This window comes from Theropithecus gelada, chromosome 4, assembly GCF_003255815.1.
Source record: "Theropithecus gelada isolate Dixy chromosome 4, Tgel_1.0, whole genome shotgun sequence".
NCBI classification, from domain to species: Eukaryota; Metazoa; Chordata; class Mammalia; order Primates; family Cercopithecidae; genus Theropithecus; species Theropithecus gelada.
Genome location: NC_037671.1, coordinates 111,070,277 through 111,094,728, shown reverse-complemented (window position 1 = coordinate 111,094,728; position 24,452 = coordinate 111,070,277). Strand labels below are relative to the sequence as shown.

At 45.4% G+C, this 24,452-nt stretch overlaps 1 protein-coding gene and 1 pseudogene across 1 annotated transcript in view; both read left to right on the top strand.

Moving 5' to 3' along the window:
• The window catches only part of TIAM2 (T cell lymphoma invasion and metastasis 2), a 530,409-nt gene that overhangs the window by 266,857 nt on the left and 239,100 nt on the right, over positions 1–24,452 (top strand). The gene's annotated exons all lie outside the window — the stretch shown is intronic.
• Positions 3,547–10,288, top strand: LOC112622133 (annotated as a pseudogene).

The following is a 24,452-nucleotide window of genomic DNA, read 5'->3' as shown; positions in this document are numbered from 1 at the left end:
AACATAATATGGCTGAGTGTGGAGGCTCATGCCCATAAGCCCAACACTTTGGTAGGCTGAGGCTGGATGATCACTTGAGGCCGGGTATTTGAGACCAACCTGGGCAACATAGTAAGACCCTGTCTCTACAAAAAAACAAAAAATACAAAAATTAGCTGGGCATGGTGGCATATGCCTATAGTCCCAGCTACTAAAGAGGCTGAGCTGGGAGGATTGTTTGAGCCATGATCATGCCACTGCCTCCAGCCTGGGTGACAGAGCAAGACCTCATCTCAAAATAAAATAAAATTAGCATAATATGCTTAGAACCTGGCCTGTCACAATGAGAAAGTTCACTAAGTGTTTTGTATTTCTTTCTGTCATTTTTTCCCTTGCATTATTCCCTGTCTGGTGGGTACAGAGACAGGGGTACAGAGACCCAGAGAAGCCTTCCCTCTGAGTTGCTTCTTAGGCACTTGCGTGGTCTATATCAGTCATTGCATTCATCAAATAATATTTAATTCTTGGTGACTCTTCCATCACACAGGGAGTGCTTTGCTTGTTTTATTTATTTATTTATTTTTGAGACGGAGTTTTGTTCTGTTGCCCAGGCTGGAGTGCAGTGGTGTGATCTCAGCTCACTGCAAACTCCGCCTCCTGGGTTCGAGCAATTCTCCCGGCTTAGCTTCCCAAGTAGTTGGGATTACTGGCACCCGCCACCACACCCGGCTAATTGTGTGTGTGTGTGTGTGTGTGTGTGTTTTAGTAGAGACAGGGTTTCACCATGTTGACCAGGCTGGTCTCGAACTCTTGACTTCAGGTGATCTGCCCTCCTTGGCCTCCCAAAGTGTTGGGATTATAGGTGTGAGCCACTGCGCCCAGCTGTGCTTGTTTTATTTTCGTACTGCTTTTATATCCAGCCTGGTACTTTAGTGAACACTCTTAGATGGTGGTTGACAGAATGTGTGAAGTGTTCAATGAAATTGTTTTTAAAAGTATTATAATATGATTATGAAATTGAGAGACACTTTGCCAAATATTTGACTCTCTAAATGGACTTTATCAGTAATAAAGTGCTGAAAGTTAAAATACATAAAGGTTGATCCATTTTTTTCCCCAAGCACGGAGTTGTGGCAAGGTTATTGTATTGGATAGTAACAGCTCTAGATTCTGGTGTGGAATACACCTTTTACCCATTTGGCAAGTCACCTAAACATCTGAGGGACTTAGCTTCCTCAGGGAGAGAATAAAATTTTTTTTTTTTTTTGAGATGGAGTCTCACTCTGCCACCCAAGCTGGAGTGCAGTGGTGTGTTCTCGGCTCATTGCAACCTCTGCGTCCCAGGTTCAAGTAATTCTCCTGTCTCTGCCTCCTGAGTAGCTGGAATTACAGGCACACACCACCATGCCCAGCTAAGTTTTGTATTTTTAGTAGAGACGGGGTTTCACCATGTTGGCCAGGCTGGTTGCAAACTCCTGACCTCAGGTGATCCACCCGCCTTGGCCTCCCAAAGTGCTGGGATTACAGGTGTGAACCACTGTGCCCAGCCATAAAATTGTTTTCTAATGATTCCCAGTGTCTCCTGGCAATGGAGCCACTAAATCCTTCTCATTAACCTTCTTCTTCAGGCCTTGTACTAAGGTTATGATTGGCAGAATAATAGTCATACTTCTCATCACTCTGCATAACCATGAAGCTGGATGAAAATGAGGGCTCTCAAAAGCGCATTGGTGCATATGAGCAGAAGTGAAGGAAGAACACATCTGGAATCCATCAAAATGAATTAAATTATCTTTTGTGTTGGTGGCATTTGAAACCTCTGGGATCAACACCTACTGCATGAATACATGAAGGCTCAATGAACGTTTGCTGCATCAGAAACCAAAATATTTTCCCATTTCACGTGTCCATTTTGAACTTTCCCTCTGGAAAATCTTAGTCATTCTGTGAAACTGGAGTTAGCCATAGTAATCCTCCCTTGACAATCATCTACTGAACTGCTTGATGGGAAACCACTGTGTGTCATGTGGGCAAATACCTTGAGGTTACACAAGATTTAAAAGAAACTCAGAAACTTCACTGATTGGATCCATTTGTTGTGGATATACTCACCCCCTCCTAGCAGGTCCCACTTGCTTGCATCTTCTTCTGTATTGGAATTTTGTTGTTGTATTAGGTTGGTGCAAAAGTGACTGTGGTTTTTGCCATTGAAAGTAATGGCAAAAACCACAATCACTTTTGCATCAACTTAATAACTCGAGAGTACTGGCTTCCCCAGCCTTCCAGGCTGGCTCATCTCAAGCATCCTTCTAAAGCTTTCCTTGCTCATTTTCTGAACCTTCATTTCCTCTTGAGAAGTAATCACTTCATTCTCACCACCCTCAGGGCCCATCTTCCACATGGCCACCTTCTGTGTATGGTGGTTATAACCTTGTGTGTATGATTGTTGTATGTGTCTCTGTGTCCTACTTTCTCTCACCATTGGATTCCTTATTGATGATATACAAGTGATCATTCTGGCCGGGCACGGTGGCTCACGCCTGTAATCCCAGCACTTTGGGAGGCTGAGGTGGGCAGATCACTTGAGATCAGGAATTTGAGACCAGCCTGGCCAACATGGTGAAACCCTGTCTATACTAAAAATGCAAAAATGAGCTGGGTGTAGTGGTGGCCGCCTGTAATCCCAGCTACTCAGGAGGCTGAGGCAGGAGAATCACCTGAACCTGGGAGGTGGAGGTTGCAGTGAGCCAAGATTGCACCACTGAACTCCAGCCTGGGCGACGGAGCGAGACTCTATCTCCACCCCCCGCCTCCAGGAAAAAAGTGCATTCTGTTGAGTCTGTTGTGTGACATGTTTTGGGACTCATGTGACTTTTATCAGTGCCTTTGCTTGTCTCCATTTTGGTGGGTGACAGAAGATGAGCTGTTTGAAAGAACTTGTATGTGTTTCATTGAATTGTTCTTGGTGTTTGTCCAGTCAGAGGTAATAATCCAGGCAGTCAGCATATATTACTGAAAAGAAGACTGGATCCCTGGGTTTTGGGTAGTTTTGCCAAAAACAGCTGCATGATCTTGAATGAAACAGTATATTCTCTCTGGGTTACCATTTCTTTATTTGTAATTTTGGGAGTTGCATTGGACTCAATGAATTTTTGGGGTCCTTTCAACTATACAACTCAATGTTTCTATGTAGCTACACAGTATGAGAAAGGAAAAGAAAGCATTTTATAAACATTTACAAGTAGGGTTGCAAGAGCCGGGCACGGTGGCTCACGCTTATAATCCCAGCACTGTGGGAGGCTGAGGCGGGTGGATCACAAGGCCAGGAGATCGAGACCATCCTGCCTAACATGGTGAAACCTCTTCTGTACTAAAAATACAAAAAAATTAGCCAGGCGTGGTGGCGGGCGCCTGTAGTCCCAGCTACTCGGGAGGCTGAGGCAGGAGAATGGCGTGAACCTGGGAGGCGGAGCTTGCAGTGAACAGAGATCGCACCACTGTACTCCAGCCTGGGCGACAGAGCGAGATTCCTCCTCACACACACACACAAAAAAGTAAGGTTGCAAGATGGCCACGTTCAGTGTCGGAGTCCAAGCTTGCGACCAGAGTGATGGGGAGCAGGAACAGGACTGGGATGCTATGGCACCCAAGAGGCCCTGACCTGGGGCAGGAAACCAGTTCGGAGGCCATAGCCTCCTTGTGGTGCTGGAGGAGGCCAGTCTGGAGACAGTCCTGGTAGGGAAGACATAAGAGCTGCTCAGCTGTGATAAGCACAAGTCTATGTTGTTGAAGAATGGACGTGACCTGGGGGAGGTGCGCTCAGACACAGCCCACCAGAATTCCCTGACGCTGCTGGATAGTCCTCTGAGATGAGCTGGCATACTGCAGGTCCCTGTCCACATGCAGGAGAAGGTTCTGATTGAAGTGAGCTCCCAGACCTGAATTCCCAGAACCTTTGACCACTTTTGTGGCCTCATAGTTCAGCTTTTACACAAGCTCAGGGTTGGAGCAGCTGATGGCCCCCAGAAGCTCTTGAAGGTAATTAAGAATCAGTGTCAGATCACTTTAGTTGGAAAGTGGATTATTATTGTTGGAAATAAAATATTTTTGTTTTTACTGTTTTATTTTATTTTTTTGATGGAGTCTCGTTCTGTTGCCCAGGCTGGAGTGCAGTGGCACAATCTCGGCTCATTGCAACCTCCCCCTCCCAGGTTCAAGCCATTCTACTGCCTCAGCCTCCTGAGTAGCTGGGATTACAGGCACACGCCACCATGCCTCATTTTTGTATTTTTAGTAGAGACAGGGTTTCACCATGTTGGCCAGGCTGGTCTTGAACTCCTGACCTCAGGTGATCCACCTGCCTTGGCCTCCCAAAGTACTGCAATTACAGATATGAGCCACCATGCCTGGCCTTAATTTTGTACTTTTAGTAGAGATGGGGTTTCACCACGTTGGTCAGGCTGGTCTTGAAGTCCTGACCTCAGATGGTCTGCCCGCCTTGGCCTCCCAAAGTGTTGGGATTACAGGCATGAGCCACTGTGCCTGGCCTGGATTCTTATTTACCTTCTCTTTCATATATCCAATTGGATGTATGAAAATTGACACTTTGAGATAGAGTTTTGCTCTGTTGCCTAGGCTGGAGTACAGTGGTGCGATCTTGGCTCACTGCAATCTCCGCCTCCTGGGCTCAAGCATTCTCCAGCCTCAGCCTCCCGAGTAGCTGGGACTACAGGTGCCTGCCACCATGCCCAACTAATTTTTGTATTTTTAGTAGAGACGGGGTTTCACCACGTTGGTTAGGCTGGTCTTGAACTCCTGACCTCAAGTGATCCTCTGGCCTCGGCCTCCCAAAGTGCTGGGATTACAGGCATGAGCCACTGTGTCCAGCCAAAAATTGACACTTTTTTATCCATCCCAGTCACCAGCGATATGCGAGAGCTGGTGCCCAGCAGTGATACTATTTGAGGTAGGGGACTTTGCCCGTAACAATGCCAGTGTGGAATATACACAGAAGATGGTGTCCATCAGCTGTATCCCCTTTCTGCCCTCCTCTATGCAGAACTTACCACAGCCTTTGAAGAATTATGGGGGAGTCATTTGACAGTAGTAGAACCTGTTCTGAAACCAGGAACTGTTGCCATTGCATCCTTCGATGGTTCCGAACCGACTGCTGGAAGATGTCCTTCGTGCCCTGAGACTGTGGAGTCTGGGGAAGCCAGGGCTACACATTTGCTCTTTGTTTATCCTATGAATACTCCCATCGGGTTGTTCTGGGGGTTCCTAAACTTAGCAGTATGTGCTAGTGTAAACTGTTTGTTCCGCTTGGACCTCGGGGTCAGATGTGAGGTTATAGTTAGCAGTTTGGTTCCAGGCTTTAAGGCAGGCTTTAGCGTCACGTTTCCAGCTTCCAGCTCTAAAGGAGAGAAACCTGATTATTTCAGCCATGGCAGGTCTGGAGAAGAACTGGGAAAGAAAGCAGTCACGAATGCTAGTGGTGAAAAACTGAACAAACAGAAGTGATTTTATGTGCTACAGTTCCAGGGTAGAAAAAGTAGAACCGGCAGAGCCTTGCTCTCCTCCCTGCCCCACCATGGCGGCCGCAGTGGTAGCAGCACATACACAATCATAGTAAATTGGCAGAGGAAACACACAACCGATTCCTGGCTAGAGGGGGAGAGATAAGGCAGTGTGCATGGGGGAGCCAAGAGGGGAGATGTGGGCCCCTCTGCGCCCCCCGCAAGAGTTTCCCCTTTGGCCCCAGTGGAGACTTGGCCGGCAGCAGAGGCACAGCTGGGAGTGTCCTGTCTTCCACCTCCCTGACTTTTCTGTTCTCTGGGGCCAGGGAGACTGTGAAAAGGGGGACAAGTCATTTCTTTTCTTTTTTTTTTTTTTTTTTGAGACAGAGTCTCACTCTGTCGCCCAGGCTGGAGTGCAGTGGTGTGATCTCGGCTCACCGCAACCTCTGCCTCTTGGGTTCAAGTGATTCTTGTGCCTCAGCCTCTCAAGTAGCTTGGATTACAGGTGCGCTCCACCACACCTGGCTAATTTTTGTATTTTTAGTAGAGATGGAGTTTCGCCCTCCTGGCCAGGCTGTCTTGAACTCCTGACCTCAGGTGATCTGCCTGCCTCGGCCTCTGAAAGTGCTGGGATTACAGGCGTGAGCCACGGTGCCCGGCTATGATAAGTAATTTCTGCACCAGTCCTGCTGTAGGCTACCTGCAAAACAAGATGTTTGATTGGAAGGCTGGTCAGAGTCACTCCTAGCTCCTGGTCTGTAGTCCTTCCAGAGTCTTCCTAGTGTGCCTCAGTAAGTCAGAGTAGTCAGGGCCCATACTCTGTATGTAGTAGCCAGGCTAATCCTTGGAGTTCACCCTAAATTTCCAATACCATCCTTTTTTGTTTTTTTTTAGACAGAGTCTTGCTCTGTTGCCCAGGCTGGAGTGCAGTGACATGATCTCGGCCCACTGCAACCCCCACCTCCTGGGTTCAAGCGATTCTCCTGCCTCAGCCTCTTGAGTAGCTGGGACTTGTTACAGGCGCATGCCACTACACCCAGCTAATTTTTTGTATTTTTAGTCAAGACGGGGTTTCACCATGTTAGCCAGGATGGCCTCAATCTCCTGACCTCGTGATCTGCCTGCCTCGGTCTCCCAAAGTGCTGGGATTACAGGCATGAGCCACTGTGCCCAGCCTCCAATACCATCTTTTTTTCCAAACCTGTTGCTCTATTATGTAACCTGGTATTTTGAGCTTAGCTGTAGGACATTTACTTACCAGGGAAATAGATTACTGCATCATCTTTAACTCCTGTTTCTTTGGTACCATTGCTTTGTGAATATAGTAGGCTCCAAAAGAAGATGTGGCCAAGAAAATAGATGGATTTATAGAGTGGGGAGAGGCCACTGAGGTAGACACTAAGACTGGAGCATCCCTCACAGCCAGAGGTTGCAGTGAGTCCCTCTCAGCTTCCCAAGCAGGCCTTCACTTACCTTAAGCCGTTTGCCCCACATGAAGAGGCAGAAGGCAGTCATAGAGTAACTCATGATGAGCCAGTGGATGGTCTGCTGCACCAGAGTAGAAGCCCAGGGTAAGGCTGTCTCCAACTAGCCTGGCAGCCCGGGGAGGGAGGAGTAGCTCATCAGCAGCTCGTCCCTCATTTCGCCTTTCACCTCCACCCCGGAGGCCTGCCTGTCTTTCCACAGTAACAGTGAGGAATTCCATCTGGAAGCTGGCCAGGCATCCTGAGTACAGGCTATGCCAGAGGGCCAGGAATCTTAGAGAGACCTGAGAGAGTTTTTTGTTTTTGTTTTTGTTTTGAGATGGAGTCTAGCTCTATTGCCCAGGCTGGAGTGCAGTGATGCGATTTCGGCTCACTGCAACCTCTGCCTCCCGGATTAAAGCAATCCTCTTGCCTCAGCCTCCTGAGTAGCTCAGACTACAGGTGTGCACCACCATGCCTAGCTAATTTTTGTATTTTTACTAGAGATGGGGTTTCACTGTGTTGGCCAGGCTGGTCTCGAACTCCTGACCTCAAGTGATCCGCCCACCTTGGCCTCCCAAAGTGCTGGGATTACAGGCATGAGCCACCGTGCCCAGCACTATGAGAATTCTTTACTTTTTTTTTTTTCTTGAGATGGAGTTTTGCTTTTGTTGCCCAGGCTGGAGTGCAATGGTGTGATCTCGGCTCACCGCAACCTCTGCCTCCCAAGTTCAAGCGATTCTCCTGCCTCAGCCTTCTGAGGGATTGCAGATGCGCACCACCATGCCCAGCTAATTTTTCTATTTTTAGTAGAAACGGGGTTTCACCATGTTGGTCCGGCTGGTCTGGAACTCCCGACTTCAGATGATCTGCTGGCCTCGGCATCCCAAAGTGCTGGGATTACAGGCGTAAGCCACCACGCTTGGCCGAGTTCTTTACTTTCAAGGAATTTGAATCATTTGAAAAAGTCACTGGAGAAAAGGGAGGGTGAGGAGGAGCCACAGACTGACTAGTTCTTGGATCGCGCCACCTGCCTCTGGGTCCTCGAGCCTCGAGGAGTGGAGTGCAGGGAGGCTCCCACGTGTAGCCCCCAGGGGTCCTGGAGGCAGTGCTACCTGATTAATTTTACAGATAGGAGGCCGACCCAGGGCACACCTGGCAATCAGTGACTGAGTGCCTACCAAGTGCCTAATGTTGAGGTCAGTGGAGAACCAGATACACTCTAATGCTGTCCATACTCTAGTGGTAGGGACAAACAAGTAAACGAAGCTGTTTATAATCAGGGCAGCAGAGGACATAAGTCCAGTGGCAGAGCTGGAGTAACACCCAGGGCTCAAGGCACTTTTTTTTTTTCAAATCGGAGTCTTGACCGGGCACGGTGGCTCATGCCTGTAATCCTAGCACTTTGGGAGGCCGAGGTGGGTGGATCACAAGGTCAGGAGTTCGAGACCAGCCTAGCCAACATGGTGAAACCCTGTCTCTACTAAAAATACAAAAATTACCGGGTGTGGTGGCACGTGCCTGTAATCCCAACTACACAGGAGGCTGAGGTGGGAGAATCGCTTGAACCCTGGAGGCGGAGGTTGCAGTGAGCTGAGATCATGCCATTGCACATTAGCCTGGGCAACATTTTTTGAGACTGTCCCCCCAACCACCCCTGCAAAAAAAAAAAAAAAAGACAGAGTCTTACTCTGTTGCCCAGGCTGGAGTGCAGTGGCGTTATCTCAGCTCACTGCAACCTCCACCTCCTGGGTTCAAGCGATTCTCCTGCGTAGCTGGGATTACAGGTGCCCGCCACCACGCCCAGCTAATTTTTTTGTATTTTTAGTAGAGATGGGGTTTCACCATGTTGACCAGGCTGGTCTCAAATTCTTGACCTCAAGTGATCCACCTGCCTTGGCCTCCCAAAGTGTTGGGATTACAGGCATGAACCATTGTGCCCAGCCAATTTTTGTATTTTTTCTAGAGAAAGGGTCTTGCCATGTTGCTCAGGCTGGTCTACTAGGATTATAGGTGTAAGCCACTGCGCCTGGTCTGCTACTGGCTTTTTGATCGTATTTTGAGAAACTGTCCTAAATGAGGCAAGACTTGCGCTGGTAGGGCATTCTGTGTGTGGAGGGTGTCGGGAAGTGGAATCAAGGTCTCTCTTCCTGTGCCTTTTCCCTGTGTGATGCCCTTTTGCATAGGCTTGCATAGGATTGTGAGGATCTAACCATGTTAGTGAATTTGCCAGAGATGGGCAAGAGATTTGTAGGCCATTCATATACAAATGCAGCACAGGTTTTCTTATTTCGGGGTGATCCATGATGTATGGTTTGAGAGGAACCTTTTTTTTTTTTTTTTTGAGATGGAGTCTTGCTCTATCACCCAGGCTGGAGTACAGTGGCCCAATCTTGGCTCACTGCAAGCTCCGCCTCCCAGGTTCACACCGTTCTTGACAGGAACCATTTTTAAGGAAAACATCTGGTTTCTAAAGAAAAAGTTTGTTGAATATATTAGTGATAAGCATATTGACAGTGAAAACGATTAGGTAAAATGTCAGGCTACTTAAAAACATCTCTTTTGTGATGAATATTAGTGAGAAAACACTTCTGTCTCTTCAATAAAGGCCATTTCCGGAGGGATACCAACAGGCAGGACTTTGCTTAGTTCTATTTCAGTTTACCATGGAATTGGAATTTTAAAATGACCTGTCTTTAAAAATCTAGGGATGTCACTAAGTCAGACTGTCGTAAGTTCCACCCTGGCCATTAGTCTAAATGTATGAGGAAATTGAGCCCATTGGATGGTTGACATTGCAGCAGTCCTGGTGTATGTTGAGAAGAGAATGTCATTGCAGTGTGGCATTTTCTGAAAAGCTGTCTGTCACTGAAGCTAAATTTTGATAGCTTGATAAATCACATTAGAAAATTCACTAAGGCATGGAGTATACAGAGTTGGCAGCCAATGGTTGGAATTTTCAGCAAACCAACAAATGGGTTGTTCCAAAAAAAATGGACACATACATATGTAATTGTCAACCTTAAATAATACATTGTCTAAAGGAAAATCTCTAAACATTATAGAGTGCATTGAAAATTCTTGAATAATTTCAAGATATAAAAGTACATTTATATTTCTGTGTATGGTACATGATAATATGACAAACTTTTGAAAACTACGTTTGTTGTAATTTCTCATTTGGCATCCTTAAAATTTGTTAAAATAGCATAACACTGAGATGTGGCTTACAATTAATGCTTAGTCCGGATAGTGCCTCTTATGTGTATATTACAGAAAGTCAGCAAAATCACCTGTGCAGATGACAAACATATACCTCAAACCTCATGAAATGTAAGGTACAGAGAAATCAATTGCCTCAGGCTAGGGGTGAAACACAGTCACATTACTACTTATTTCCATTTCTGTGAACCAGGTTTTCCTGGAAGGAGCTGTCTCCATTTAGTAATCTTCCCATGTTTTGTCCCTTTGGTACTCACTGTTGGTCACTGACAGTCTAAGGTACCATGACCTTACTGTTCTGGAAATAATATCTTTTTTTTCTTTTTTTTACTGTTCCTTGCAGAGCAGGGCTACCCCACAAGCAGTGTGCCCAGAGAAGCTGGAAATAAATTTCTTAGCATCACTCAGTTCTTCTGAGGCTCAGTGTCTGAAATGGGCATAAATTCCACTCTCTTGAATTATTCTTTGAAACTCAAACTTTTGTTTGACCCTTTTGGATGTGGGTGTTTGTATTGTGAGAAAAGAAAAATGCACTAACTGTACTGTAGCAGTGTTTGTAAACCTAATTGTGATGTTCTCACGTTTTCAGTGGGTGAATCTATGGTTAGGTTCAGTGTTTTGGGGGTAGCTGCTTAGTGTGTACTGCCGTGGAGCTGTAGGATTGAAATAGGAAGAGGAAGAGAATAATGGAAAGCACGTGGGGTATTATTCCAGAACAGAGGTTCTCAAACTTCAGGGCATCAGAATCACCTGGAGGGCTTGCTAACGCATAAATCACTGGGTCCTGTCCTCTGTTTCTGACTCAGAAGATCTTTTTTTTTTTTTTTTTTTTTTTGAGACAGGGTCTCGTTCTGTCGCCGAGGCTGGAGTGTAGTGGTGCAGTCTCGGCTCACTGCAGCCTTTACCTCCAGGGTTTGGGCTACTGTTGGGCCTCAGCCTCCTGAGTAGCTGAGACTACAGGCGTGAGCCACCATGCTCAGCTAGGTTTTGTATTTTTAGTAGAGATGGGGTTTCACCATGTTGCCCAGTCTGGTCTTGAACTCCTGAACTCAGGTGGTCCACCTGGCTTGGCCTCCCAAAGTTCTGGGATTGCAGGTGTGAGCCGCCATGCCCGGCCCTAACTCAGAAGATCTGAGTTTGGCCTGAGAATTTATATCTCTATGATGTTTCTAGGTGATGCTGCCGCCGTGGCTGATCTGGGGCCACATTTGGAGAGACTGTGTTCTGGAGGCTCAGTGTTGGTCTGTACTGAGTGGAGATGTGGATCCCTGGACATCATTCAGCTTCTCAGGGTCTGGGTTTGTATACACCTGCTTGGTCCAGGCAGTATTAGTGATTTTCTTGAAGATCCGAGGAATCCTTTGTTCCAAACTACATCTATGTGAAACCAAGACCCAAATATATAATATACAAAAGGGATGAAATGGAAATTATATTAATTACGCAGTTGTAAGGGACAGAAGGCCCCTTGGGCCCGTCTAAAGAACCTAATACAGTTGTGAATCCAGTGGAAGAGAGGATTTCTAAGGTCCCTCGTGCCTGTCGCTTTCTCTGATTCTGTATACTCTTTCTTTCTTTTTTTTTTTTTTTCAGGCTGAGTCTCACTCTGTCACCCAGGCTGGAATGTAGTGACGTGATCTTGGCTCACTGCAACCTCCGCCTCCTGGGTTCAAGTGATTCTCGTGTCTCAGCCTCCTGAGTAGCTGGGACTACAGGCGCCCGCTACCACACCTGGCTAATTTTTGTATTTTTAGTAGAGATGGGGTTTTGGTCTTGAACTCCTGGCCTCAAGTGATTTGCGTGCCTCAGCCTCCCTAAGTCCTAGGACTACAGGCGTGAGCCACTGTGGCCGGCCAGATTCTGTATACTCTTGAAACTGTAGACTGTTAGAGAATGGAAAGAATCTAAGTGAGAGACTTATGACTTTGAAGTTGTGCCTTTTGATATAAGAAGCTATGTTTAGGATATATAAATATTTATATAAATATATAAATATATATAAATAAATATATAAATAAGCAATAAATTAGCTTGAGATATTCATGGTAGCAACAGCTCATAAAAGATCCACAGCTCATTTCTAGTAGAACTGAGGAAATTCTAGTAAGAAAAGAAATGGGGTAAAGGATTTGGGTAACACTGTGTGCCTGCCATCTTTGTGTGCAGCTGGTATGTGTAATTGAATTGAAATAATGTAACCCATTTTAATTTTCATTTATTTATTTTTTTGAGATGGAGTTTTGCTCTTGTTGCCCAGGCTGGAGTGCAATGGTATGATCTTGGCTCACTGCAACCTGTACTTCCTGTGTTCAAGCCATTCTCCTGCCTCAGCCTCCCGAGTAGCTGGGATTACAGGCATGCGCCACCATGCCCGGCTAATTTTGTATTTTTAGTAGAGACGGGGTTTCCCCATGTTGGTCAGGCTGGTCTTGAACTCCTGACCTCAGGTAATCTGCCCACCTCGGCCTCACTAAGTGCTGGCATTACAGGTGTGAGCCACCATGCCTGGCCCCCATTTTTATTTAATTTAATTTAATTATTTATTCTTGAGACAGGATCACCCTCTGTCACCCAGGCTGGAGTACAGAGGCGAGCTCCTAGCTCACTGCAGCCTTGAACTCCTGGGCTCAAGACATACTCCTGCCTCAGCCTCCCAAGTGGCTAGGACTACAGGTATGTGCTACTGTGCCTAGGTAATTTGTTTTTCAAGGTGTAGTCAGGTGCCAAGGATTTTTTAAATTTAAATTTTATTTTTTAACTTTTTGTAGAGGCGGAGTCTTGCTCTGTTGCCCAGGCTGGTCTTGAACTCCTGGCCGCAAGACATCCTCCCACCTTGGCCCCCCACAGTGCTAGGATTACAGGTGTGAGCCACTGTGCCTCGCCAAATTTACTTCATTTTTGTAAGTCTGATGGTCAAGCCTGAACTGAATTTCCTAATCTTTACTGGAATTTTTGCTGGAAAATAGGTAAGAGAGCAGCACTACCAATGTTTCAATAAGAGAAATGAAGGACCTCATGATTCACAAATGTCCAGAGATATTTGCCTACTGTACTTGGCTCTATTTGTCAACTGTGTTATGGATGTCCTAAAACTGACTCCAGAGAAACTGTGAATTAGCTTAAACTTGACTTTGCTACTCAGTGCTTCACTGTTCTCATTCTTTTGAATCCCTTATTCTCACTCCTCCTCTTTCTTGGCTCACTCTCCCTTTCAAGAAAAACTCTAAATAGAAACAATTTGAATAGGTATGGAACAATCTCTGTGGTATGCTAAGTGAAGATATCTAGGTGCCGTACACTGTATCTAGTATGCAACCTTTTGAATAAAACTATGAATCATGAGAAGTAAATTAGTGGGTCAGGTTTATTATTGTTATTATATGAATACAAATAGACTTGAAAAAAATTCCAGCAGCTTGCTTTTCTTTTCTGGTTTTTTTTTGTGACGGGGTCTTGCTGTGTTGCACAGGCTGGAGTATAGTAGTGCGAAGCTCACTGTAGCCTTGAACTCCTGGGCTCAAGCAGTCCTCCCGCTTCAGCCTTTTAAGTAGCTAGGACAATAGGAGTGCGCCATGTCTGAATAGTTTTTACATTTTTTTGAAGTGGGGAGGTGGTCTCGCTATGTTGTTCAGGCTGGTCTTGAACTCCTGGCCTTCATGGATCCTTCTGCCTTGGCCTTGCAAGGTGCTGGGGTTACAGGCATGAGCCACTGCACCTGGCCTTCAGTGGCTTTCTGACTTGTTTGATCAAGACGCAAATTAAGAGACACACGCCTATATGAAGGGAGCAAAATATGGAATAGAAAGTATCTAAATACGTTGCATATAGTAAAAATAACTATTGTTTCTTGAAACGTTTGTTTCAGTTTAGTATCTATCCTGTCTGTCAGTCTGTGTATTAGGGTTCTCTAGAGGCACAGAACCAATAGGGTCTGTTTATGTGTGTGTGTGTGTGTGTGTGTGTGTGTGTGTGTATGTGTGTATGTGTGTGTGTAGTTGTATTATAAACAATTGGTTCACCTTATTATGGAGGCTGGCAGGTCCAAAATTTGAAGCGTGAACTCCTGGAGACCCAGGAGAGCTGATGATACAGATGCAGCTTGAAGGCAGTCTGCTGTTGAATTCCCTCTCGCTCTGGGAAGCTGGCCTTTTTGTTTTATCCATTGTTTTTTCAAGTGATTGGATGAGGCCCACCCACATTATGGAGAGCGGTCTGCTTTACTCAGAGTTCTCCAGTTGCAATGTCACTCTCATCCAAAACACCGTCCAATTTGACATGTAAAATTAACCATTGCAGGCCAGGCGCGGTGGCTCACTCCTGTAATCCTAGCACTTTGGGAGGCCAAGGCAGGCGGATTGCCTGAGCTCAGGAGTTCGAGACCAGCCTGGGCAACACGGTGAAACCCTGTCTCTACTAAAATACAAAAGAAATTAGCTGAGTATGGTGGCAGGCGCCTGTAATCCCAGCTACTCAGGAGGCTGAAGCAGGAGAATCGCTTGAACCTGAGAACCAGAGGTTGCAGTGAGCCAAGATCATGCCACTGCCCTCCAGCCTGGGTGACAGAGCAAGACTCCATCTCTACAAAAAGAAAAAAAAAAAAAAAGAAAAATTAGCCATTGCATGTGGGATACTAAGTCATAAGGCAAAACATGTCTTATCTGTCAAAGTTAGAAAGCCACTGCCATGCCTAGAATATCTCTGAAGGATACATAATGTGGGTCAGAGCCTTAGCAACAGCAGAGGTTCCCAGTCTGGGGAGAGGGTCCATCTTAACCACCCTGGGGGCTTTTCCAAAATATATTATGTCTCTGCTGCAGCTCCTCAGTCTTTCCTGCCTCTCCCTCAAGAATGAATTTAGGCCAGGTGCTGTGGCTCATGCCTGTAATCCCAGCAGTTTGGGAGGCCGTGGCGAGTGGATCGCTTGAGGTCAGCAGTTCAAGACCAGTCTGGCCAACATGGTGAAACCCCATCTCTGCTAAAAATACAAAAATTAGCTGGGCGTGGTGGCACACACCTGTAATCCCAGCTACTCGGGAGGCTGAGGCAGGAGAATCGCTTGAACCCGGGAGACAGAGGTTGCAGTGAGCCTAGATCACACCACTGCACTCCAGCCTGGGTAACAGAGTGAGACTCTGTCTCAAAAAAAAAAAAAATATATATATATAATAATGAATTTAAAAATAAAGGGAGATACAAAGCTGTTTCTTTTTTTAAAGAGTATGATGGACTGAACCAAAAAAAGGCTGAACTTCTGTGAGTGCGTATCACCTGGCAGATGGGAGGTGATGAGCTCTTGGGGTGGGAGATCTTGCTTAGGTCCCTGAGATTTTATTTTATTTTGTTGTCTTGGCTCCCTGTAACCTCCACCTCCTGGGCTCAAGCGATCCTCCCACCCCAGTCTCCCCAGTAGCTGGGACTACAGGCATGCGCCAGTACGCCCAGCTAATTTTTGTATTTTTTGTAGAGACAGAGTTTTGCCATGTTGCCCAGGCTGGTCTTGAACTCCTGAGCTCAATCGATCAGACTGCTTGGGCCTCCCAAAGTGCTGTGATTACAGCATGAGCCACCACGCCCGCAGGTCCCTGAGACTTTAATGAATGATTGCAGCTGGACTTAGTGCCTAATACCCCAGAGTTCAAACCCTCTCTGATATTTGGTTTGGTCTCAACCTTGTGGAAACCAGTGTGACTTTACCTGTCCTCTATATTTTGCCCAGACTCTAATGCTCATGGTCAGTGACTGAAAATGTGTATGACAGTAACGTGTACAGCTTATATTAAAATGTGCCAAAGACTCAAGGGATTCCTATAATTTTTATTTTTATTTATTTTTTTGAGACAGAGTTTCGCTCTTGTTACCCAGGCCGAAGTGCAGTGGCATGATCTTGGCTCACTGCAACCTCCGCCTCCTAGGTTCAAGCGATTCTCCTGCCTCAGCCTCCTGAGTAGCTGGGATTACAGACATGTGCCATCACGCCTGGCTAATTTTGTATTTTTAGTAGAGACGGGGTTTCTCCATGTTGGTCAGGCTGGCACCTCCCGACTGCAGGTGATCCATCCGCCCCAGCCTCCCAAAGTGCTGGGATTACAGGCATGAGCCACTGTGCCCAGCCTACAAAAATTAAATTTAGACCCAGCGCAGTGGCTCATGTTGGCCAGGCCAGTCTCGAACTCCTGACCTCAAGTATGTGCCTGCCTCGGCCTCCCAAAGTGCTGGGATTATTCGGTTAATTTTTGTATTTTTAGTAGAGACAGGTTTCACCATGTTGGCCAGGCCAGTCTCGAACTCCTGACCTCAAGTGATCCACCCACCTTGGCTTCCCAAAGTGCTGGGATTATTCAGCTAATTTTTGTATTTTTAATAGAGACAGGTTTCACCATGTTGGCCAGGCTGGTCTTGAACTCCTGACTTCAAGTGATCCGCTCACCTCGGTCTCCCAAAGTGCTGGGATTACCCAGACAACCAAGCCAACATGGTGAAACCTGTCTCCACTAAAAATACAAAAATTAGCCGAATAATCCCAGAACTCAGGAGGCTACTCGGGAGGCTGAGGCAGGAGAATCGCTTGAACCCGGGAGGCGGAGGTTGTGGTGAGCTGAGATCGAGCCATTGCACTCCAGCCTGGGTGACAAGAGTGAAACTCTGTCTCAAAAAAAAAAAAAAAAAAAAAAAAAATTAAATTTAGGAGCTGTTCTTTTCAGTCCTTGGTAATGTTGAGTGAGTCCTCTGTACTATGGAGTGACCAAAAACCAAACCGAACCAAAAGGTTTCTTAGGATATTTTAGGTGACTATGCAATTTATAAGACTTTAGGGGTCTTCACAACTCCTCATTTTCAGGAGTGGAGGAGGAGTTATGGAATTGACACTGGTTGGGAGACCTTTTGGACAGGCGATCATTTAATCTGTGCTTATCTTGTGAATTAAAAAATTTCTCCTTTGGACCTGACCTACATAGCTGCTGCCTTCCATGAGTTTGTTTCCATTTATAATCCTAATGAACAGCATTGAGATCTTGTGGCTTCTCAATTTTTCACATCACAGCAAAATAACTGAGTGTGAGATATTTGTTTTGAAAAACTTAGACAATCAGGTCGGTCAGTTTTAGTTTTGAACAACAAAACAGCTTGTCTCAATGCACGTTTCCTTCGGTCATATTGATCTCTTTTTCTCCTGAGAGGAGTGTCTGACAATGGTTTGTCCTGTGACTGGTATATAATTTAAACATGTGCTAAGCATAATTTTAGTTCCTTTGGGATCACCCTCAGTTTTTATACCACATCTGGCTCTCACAATCCCACTTAATTACAGCTATTTTGATATTTGGCCAAGTCACTAAAACCAGTCAACTCTCTATGGGGAGACAGTAAACTTTTGATCAGCATATCACTAGAAGTGAAATTCTTCTGCAAACAGACACTTTTTCAGGAATTATTCTTGTAAGTGCAAAGAGACGTTGGCAGCCTTTTGATACTTTTGGAGGGGTTTTGGTGAGTGCCAAATGGTGCATAGCTACTGTATGCTTGAAAAATGTTAACGAGAGGCTCAGCTTTTCTGAATGTGTGTTTTGGCTTTTTGAGATCGCTTCCATGCAGGAAGAACCTTCTTTTAAGACCAAATGTAGACTCTGGACTTCCTCCAAGAGAAGTATTGTAAATATATCAAAGCTGATACTGTACTGAATTTCTTTATAGAAAGAAAAAAAGGAGTGGTTAATAAATAACATACAGTGTTTGAGTAGAGCCCACAATTTCGAAGAGTTCATCTTTCCTTATGGCCAGTTTATTATAAACATTTTATGTTCAAGCCCTGTTTCTCTCCGCCCCTTGCATTGTCATATTTCATTTTGTACCGTACAGCGCACATGTCTTATCCTGTTGTTTACTATGAGAGTTCACGGAGCAAAAGTAAGTCCACAGAGCAGGAAGGGAGCGATAATCCTTAACAGTATTTTGATTTTTCTCACTTTTGAGCTTTTGACTCAATGTAGTCTTACAGAAAGCATGTTTGCTACTTTTGTGTTGGGTGGAGTAAGGTTTAAAAACAAAAAGCAACCAACCAACTTACCAAACCCCTTAACTCCTAATTCTATAAGATATAGGATATCTTATAGAATTAATCACAGGGCCATTTCTGATGCTATTTTATTTTTTAAAATTTATTTTATTTTTTTGAGACAGAGTCTCATTCTGTAGCCCAGGCTGGAGTGCAGTGGCGTGATCTTGGCTCACTGCACCCTCTGCCTTCCGGGTTCAAGCGATTCTCCTGCTTCAGCCTCCCCAGTAGCTGGGACTACAGGCTCCCAGCACCACACCTGGCTTATTTTTGTAGTTTTAGTAGAGACGGGGTTTCACCACGTTGACCAGGCTGGTCTGAAACTCGTGACCTCCAGTGATCCTCCCCGCTTGGGCTCCCAAAGTGCTGGGATTACAGGCATGAGCCACTATGCCCCATCCTCTGATGCTACTTTAGAAATACTAAAAACACACATCTTAAAATGTTACCGTTTAGCATAGAATCATATTAAAATCATAAAATACTGGGAGAGACCTTAGAGTGAGTTCAGACTTACTTCAGAAGATGGAGGTGAGAGAGTTGAAGTAACCTGCCCAGTCTCTTCCGTCTTGTAACTCTGGCTGCTATGCTAGACCTTCTGAGTGTCCTCTCACTTCTTCTCCTGCTCCTCACCTGTCCCCTACCTGTGGCACGTTGTTGCTGCTCCTTACTGGGGCTGGAGGGACCCGGGCTTTCTCTGTACATAGATGCTTACCAGTCCCCGTGGCTCCTGTAGCACCGCTGGGGTTTGGGGTCTACAGCTGGCTTAGTCTGTGCTCCTGCAGGTGTGTGTGCCATAGATGATCCAGAAAGCCAGTCAAAAAATCCCTGTCTGCTTATTTCTGTGTTTGATAATCTGTAAATTCTCTGTATTCAGAGTTTCATGTGGAGTTTTGTCTCTTTTGCTTTGGAGAACTTGATATTTGGGAGACGGCTTGCTGGGAGAGGTGGGGGAACTCAAGGGAAGAGAAGAAAGGCATGGTTACCAGCATTTACTACATACCTTTTCTACATCTGGCATTGTGCTAGGTACTTCCAAGTGCTTGCTCCCCTCTGCTACACAAAAAGGATATTGGAAAGCCATATTGTACACGAGGATATTGAAGCATAGAGCTGGGATTGAATCCCAGTTTGTCTGACTTCATATCCTTCCTCCCAACTTTCTTGGGAGGGGGAAGGGCACAGAGCACATGTGCGTTTTATGAGCCATATGGAAGTCTGAAGAGCTGCTCAGCTCTGACAGCTGTTTAAATTATCTGTGACACTGCATCCCACCATTAGCAGGGATGATGGATTGTTGACAGTCTCCATCAGAAGAGGCTGGAGTCCCAGTCCGTGGAGGAGCGCTCACAGGATCTTTCCTAAGTGCTGAGTAAGTATAATTGAAACTTGGACTCTCATTATTATGCTGGGTTAGAAAGCATTGAAGGTACTGTTAGGCAGATCTCTCTCTCTCTCTCTCTCTCTCTCTCCCCCCCCCCCCCCCCCCGACACACCCCTGAGGTGGGGTAGATCATTGTACTTGTGTGTCTACCAGCAAGAAAAGGAAGGAAAAACTAAGGTGATGTGTATTTTTAGTAGAGATCTTCCGTAATTTAAAGTCATTTTGTTATTCTCTTTGCTTTGACACAAAAAATATAGGGACCTTTTCTGTGTACCTTACTTCAGTAAATCTATTTTGTCTAATCTCATGCTACTCATTTGTATTCCATTTTTAATTAACTCTTTGTCCTTGAAAATATATTTTTCTTTGTCTATTCTTATTTGGTGGAACTATTTCATCTGTTTAGCTAGTGTTTATACTCTTTGAGGTCACTGACCTTATTCTTATGTCTTTATCTTCTCTCATTATGCAGGATAGGGTTTAATTCATAGGCATCAAATAAATGTTTATAAAGTAGTCATTTTTATTGTTTCTTTCTCAGATTACTACAGTATTATGTTAAGTAGTTTTTGTGTTTTGTCTCTTTAAGTTTTGTTTAGTTCACTGTAGTTCTTTTTCTTCTATTATAATGTAAATCTTGCTGAGTTTTAATGCAGTCATATATGAATATCTGATACATGAAACTCAATCACAAGACAGATGTGATTGTAAAATGATTCTTTGCTATTTGTATCAATATAGGATGCTTTTGACTCTGGTTGATGGTTTTCCTGTTCTTTTGTTTTTAGTTTTGGTCATTTCGTGAGTGTCTACATATACCCGATTGTGAGTTCTTGTCATTTTATATTATGTGGTTCATTTACTTATTTAATTTTTTTCTGCCAAACATTTTTCCTTTTTAAAAGTTTAAGAGAGAAAGACATTTCCTTGGCAGAGATAGGGCCAGAGCAGCAGAGGGAATTGCAGTAAGCATCTGTTTACCTTTCTTATTCCTTCTTTGCAAATTCTTCTCCTATGAGAAAAGAATCTCCTTTAGGCTACAAGCAATCGGGCAGGCTCATGTTGAATTTGGAGTATGTGTCAGTCAGGAGGCTGGAGAGGCAGACTGGAATAAGCTGGGAAGGGCTTGAAAGTGTGGTTAGGATGTCTGGGTTTAACTTGGTCTGCAACTGGGAAGGTGTTGGAGGGTTGGACTGGCAGGGTAGGGTGTGCATGCTGGAGCTGGGGGTTCCAGCTGGGCTGCTGCAGGAGTCTTGGTGATCTGTGCAGAGAGTCCGCACAGGGTGGATAAGAGAGAGGAGAGAGAACCGTCCAGATGAGGTAACTGGCTGGATATGGGGGCAAAGCATAGGGAGGGGTAAAATGACGACACTGGGCATTCAAGCCTGCGTACCTGTGATAAGGATGATACTGCTCTACTAAAGCCTGCGTACCTGTGATAAGGATGATACTGCTCTACTAATAGAGTTGGGGGAAGATTAAATTGGGGCAACTCAAGGAGAGTTTGGGTTTGATCCTTTTTGAGGTGTCAGCAGGCTCTATGGGAAGTGTCTCGTGAGCAGTTAGGAATCTGGAGCTCGAGAGAGAGAGGTCTGGGCTGGGTATGTAGATTCAGATTCATCTCTTAGAGGGGATGACTGAAACCCTGAGAAATAATGACATCGTCAAAGAAGGATGTGCAAAGAGAGGCGAAAAAGACAGGCAAGAGCCTTGTTTTCTGCTTACATTTTGGAGGTGGAAGAAGAATAGGAGGCAGAGAAGGGGACCCAGAAAGAATTGTCAACAAAGAGAATTATTAAATAATTTTTTGAGCAGGATGGGAGGTGAGGGAGAGTTTTTAAACTTTTAGGCGGGGCGCGGTGGCTCATGCTTGCAATCCCAGTGCTTTGGGAGGCCTAGGCAGATGAATCACCTGAGGTCAGGAGTTTGAGACCAGCCTGGTCAACATGGCGAAACCCTGTCTCTACTAAAAATACAAAAATTAGCCGGCTATGGTTGTGGACACCTGTAGTTGCAGATACTTGGGAGGCTGAGGCAGGAGAATCGCTTGAACCCAGGAGGCGGGTGTTGCAGTGAGCCAAGGTCACGTCACTGCACTCCAGCCTGGGCAACAGAGCAAGACCCCATCTCAAAAAAACAAATAAACAACAACAGCAGCAAAAAAGCAAAAAACCAAAAAACCAACCAACCAACCAACCAAACAAAAAAACCTTTATGTAATGTACATCAGACCATTAAGACTGGCAAAAATTTTAAAGGCAACAATACTTGCTGGCGGGGGATCTTCAAGCATTGCTGGTGGGAATAACCATTCTGGAAAGAGTGCTGGCAGAGTCTATTAAAATTTCAAACACACATAGCCTTTGACCCAGCAGTTCCTCCCCTGGGACTCTCTCCCATAGAAATAAAAGCAGCTGTATGTAATTTGTTTGCACAAGAATATTTATTGCAGCATTGTTTGTAGTGGCAAAGAATTAGAAACTAAGTGGATGCTCTTGACAGAGGAACGGTTGGATAAGATGTCACACGTCCATGCCTTGGATTTCTGCACTTGACCTGGAAGGATTCCCACGAGAAAAGAAGATGCAAGAACCATGTATACTATAATCTCATTTTTGTAGAACATAAAAGAATAAAAAAATTATTGTGTAGATGTTAATGGTGCTTGAGAGGAGAGAGGTTGGTAGTATGAGAATACTATATTTAAATTTAAATTTAAATGGTAAATTTAAAAAACCAGACTGCTCGGCTGGGTTCGGTGGCTCACGCCTATAATCCCAGTACTTCAGGAGGCCGAGACGGGTGGATCGCCTGAGGTCAGGAGTTCAAGACCAGCCTGGCCAACATGGCAAAACCCTGTCTCTTCTAAAAATAAAAAAAATTAGCCAGGTGTGGTGATGCGTGCCTGTAGTCCCAGCTACTCAGGAAGTTGAGGCAGGAGAATCGCTTGATCCTGGGAAGCTGAAGTTGCTATGAGCCAAGATCACGCCACTGAACTCCAGCCTGGGCGATAGAGCGAGACTCCCTCTCTCAAAAATAAATAAATAAATAAATAATAAATAAAATAATTTGGGAGGCCGGAATATCACCTGAGCATGAAGCGGCCTTGGGGTGGCTTTGGATACTTGAGTAGATGCAAAAAGTTGATCTGATGTAGATGACAGAGGATTAATATGTCAGTAAAAAGAGCAGGAACTCACAGGCAGGCCTGTGGGAAGGTTTGAGAACTAGAATTCCTAGTTTCCCCTCCTCGCCCACCCCATTTGGTGATACTGAAAGGCAGTCGCCCGGGGATTCTGGCTGGTCCAGGAGCAGGGATGGAATGGTGGGACTTTGGCAGTTTACTTTCTATAGGCTAATAAGGCTTATCCAGGAAAACTGAGGGGCAAGGGGCTTCAGGTTGGTAATGACATGATTGTGGAAATGACTGGGGATAAATAGGGTGCAGCTTGTAGAGGGAGACACGTTGTCTCAGAAGGGCCCCTGTGAGAGGGGCTGGGGCAACAGGGGTAGATGACATTGGGTCTAGGATCCCTGAGAGGCTGTGGTCCCTGAGAGCTGAGAGCTTGCGTGGGGCAGCAGCTTCAGTGGTTGATATAAGACCTTGCTTCCTGTCACTACTGCTTCTAGAAGATCACCTACTGCCTTTTGTCTTTTTTTTTTTCTTTTTGAGATGGAGTCTCACTCTATCACCAGGCCGGAGTGCAGTAGCAGGTTCTTGGCTCATTACAATCTCCGCCTCCTGGGTTCAAGCTGTTCTCCCGCCTCAGCCTCCCGAGTGGCTGGGACTACAGGCGCCCGCCACCACGCCCGGCAAATTTTTTGTATTTTTGGTAGAGACCGGGTTTCACCGTGTTAGCCACGAGGGTCTCGATCTCCTGACTTCGTGATCCACCCGCCTCGGCCTCCTAAAGTGCTGGAATTACAGGTGTAAGCCACCACGCCTGACCCTCCCTTTTGTCTTTTTTTAAGTCCAAACTTAGCCTGACGTTTTAAGTCTTCTCTACCCCTCTGAAAGATTCATGTGTCCAGATCTACAGTCACCAGCTCCACGGGGCTGTCAAGCACTTTGAAATGTCGTCACCACCACTGAGGTGTGCTGTGAGCGTAACATACACACCAGGCGTTGCTGACTTAATATGAAAAACTAAATGTAAAATATCCCATTACAATTTTTGTATTGTTTACATATTAAAACAAAGATATTTTGGATGTATTGGATTAAAATACATTATGGGCCAGGCACAGTGGCTCACACCTGTAATCTTAGCACTTTGGAGAGCTGAGGCAGGAGGATCACTTGAGCCCATGAGTTCAAGGCTGTAGTGAGCTGTGTTCCTGCCACTGCACTCCAGCCTGGGTGACAGAGTGAGACTGTCTCGAAAAAAGAAAAAAGGTGTATATATGTGTGTGTGTATATATATGTATATGTGTATATAAATTAATTTCACTTGCTTATTTTTTTCAATATGGTCACTAGAAAATTAAATTACAGGCCAGGTGCAGTGGCTCACTGTGGATTACGGTGGCCAGGTGGAGCACTTGAGGTCAGGAGTTTGAGACCAGCCTGGCCAACACAGTGAAACCCCATGTCACTAATAATTCAAAAATTAGCCAGGGGGTGGCGAGCTCCTGTAATCCCAGCTACTTGGGAGGCTGAGGCACGAGAATCGCTTGAACCAGGGAGGCGGAACTTTTAGTGAGCCAAAGTTGTGCTACTGCACTGCAGCCTGGGTGGCAGAGGGAAACTGTCTCAAGAAAAAAAAAAAAAATTACGTACATGACTCACATTTCCCCCTCCCCTCCCCTCCCCTCCCCTCTCCTTCCCAGCTCTT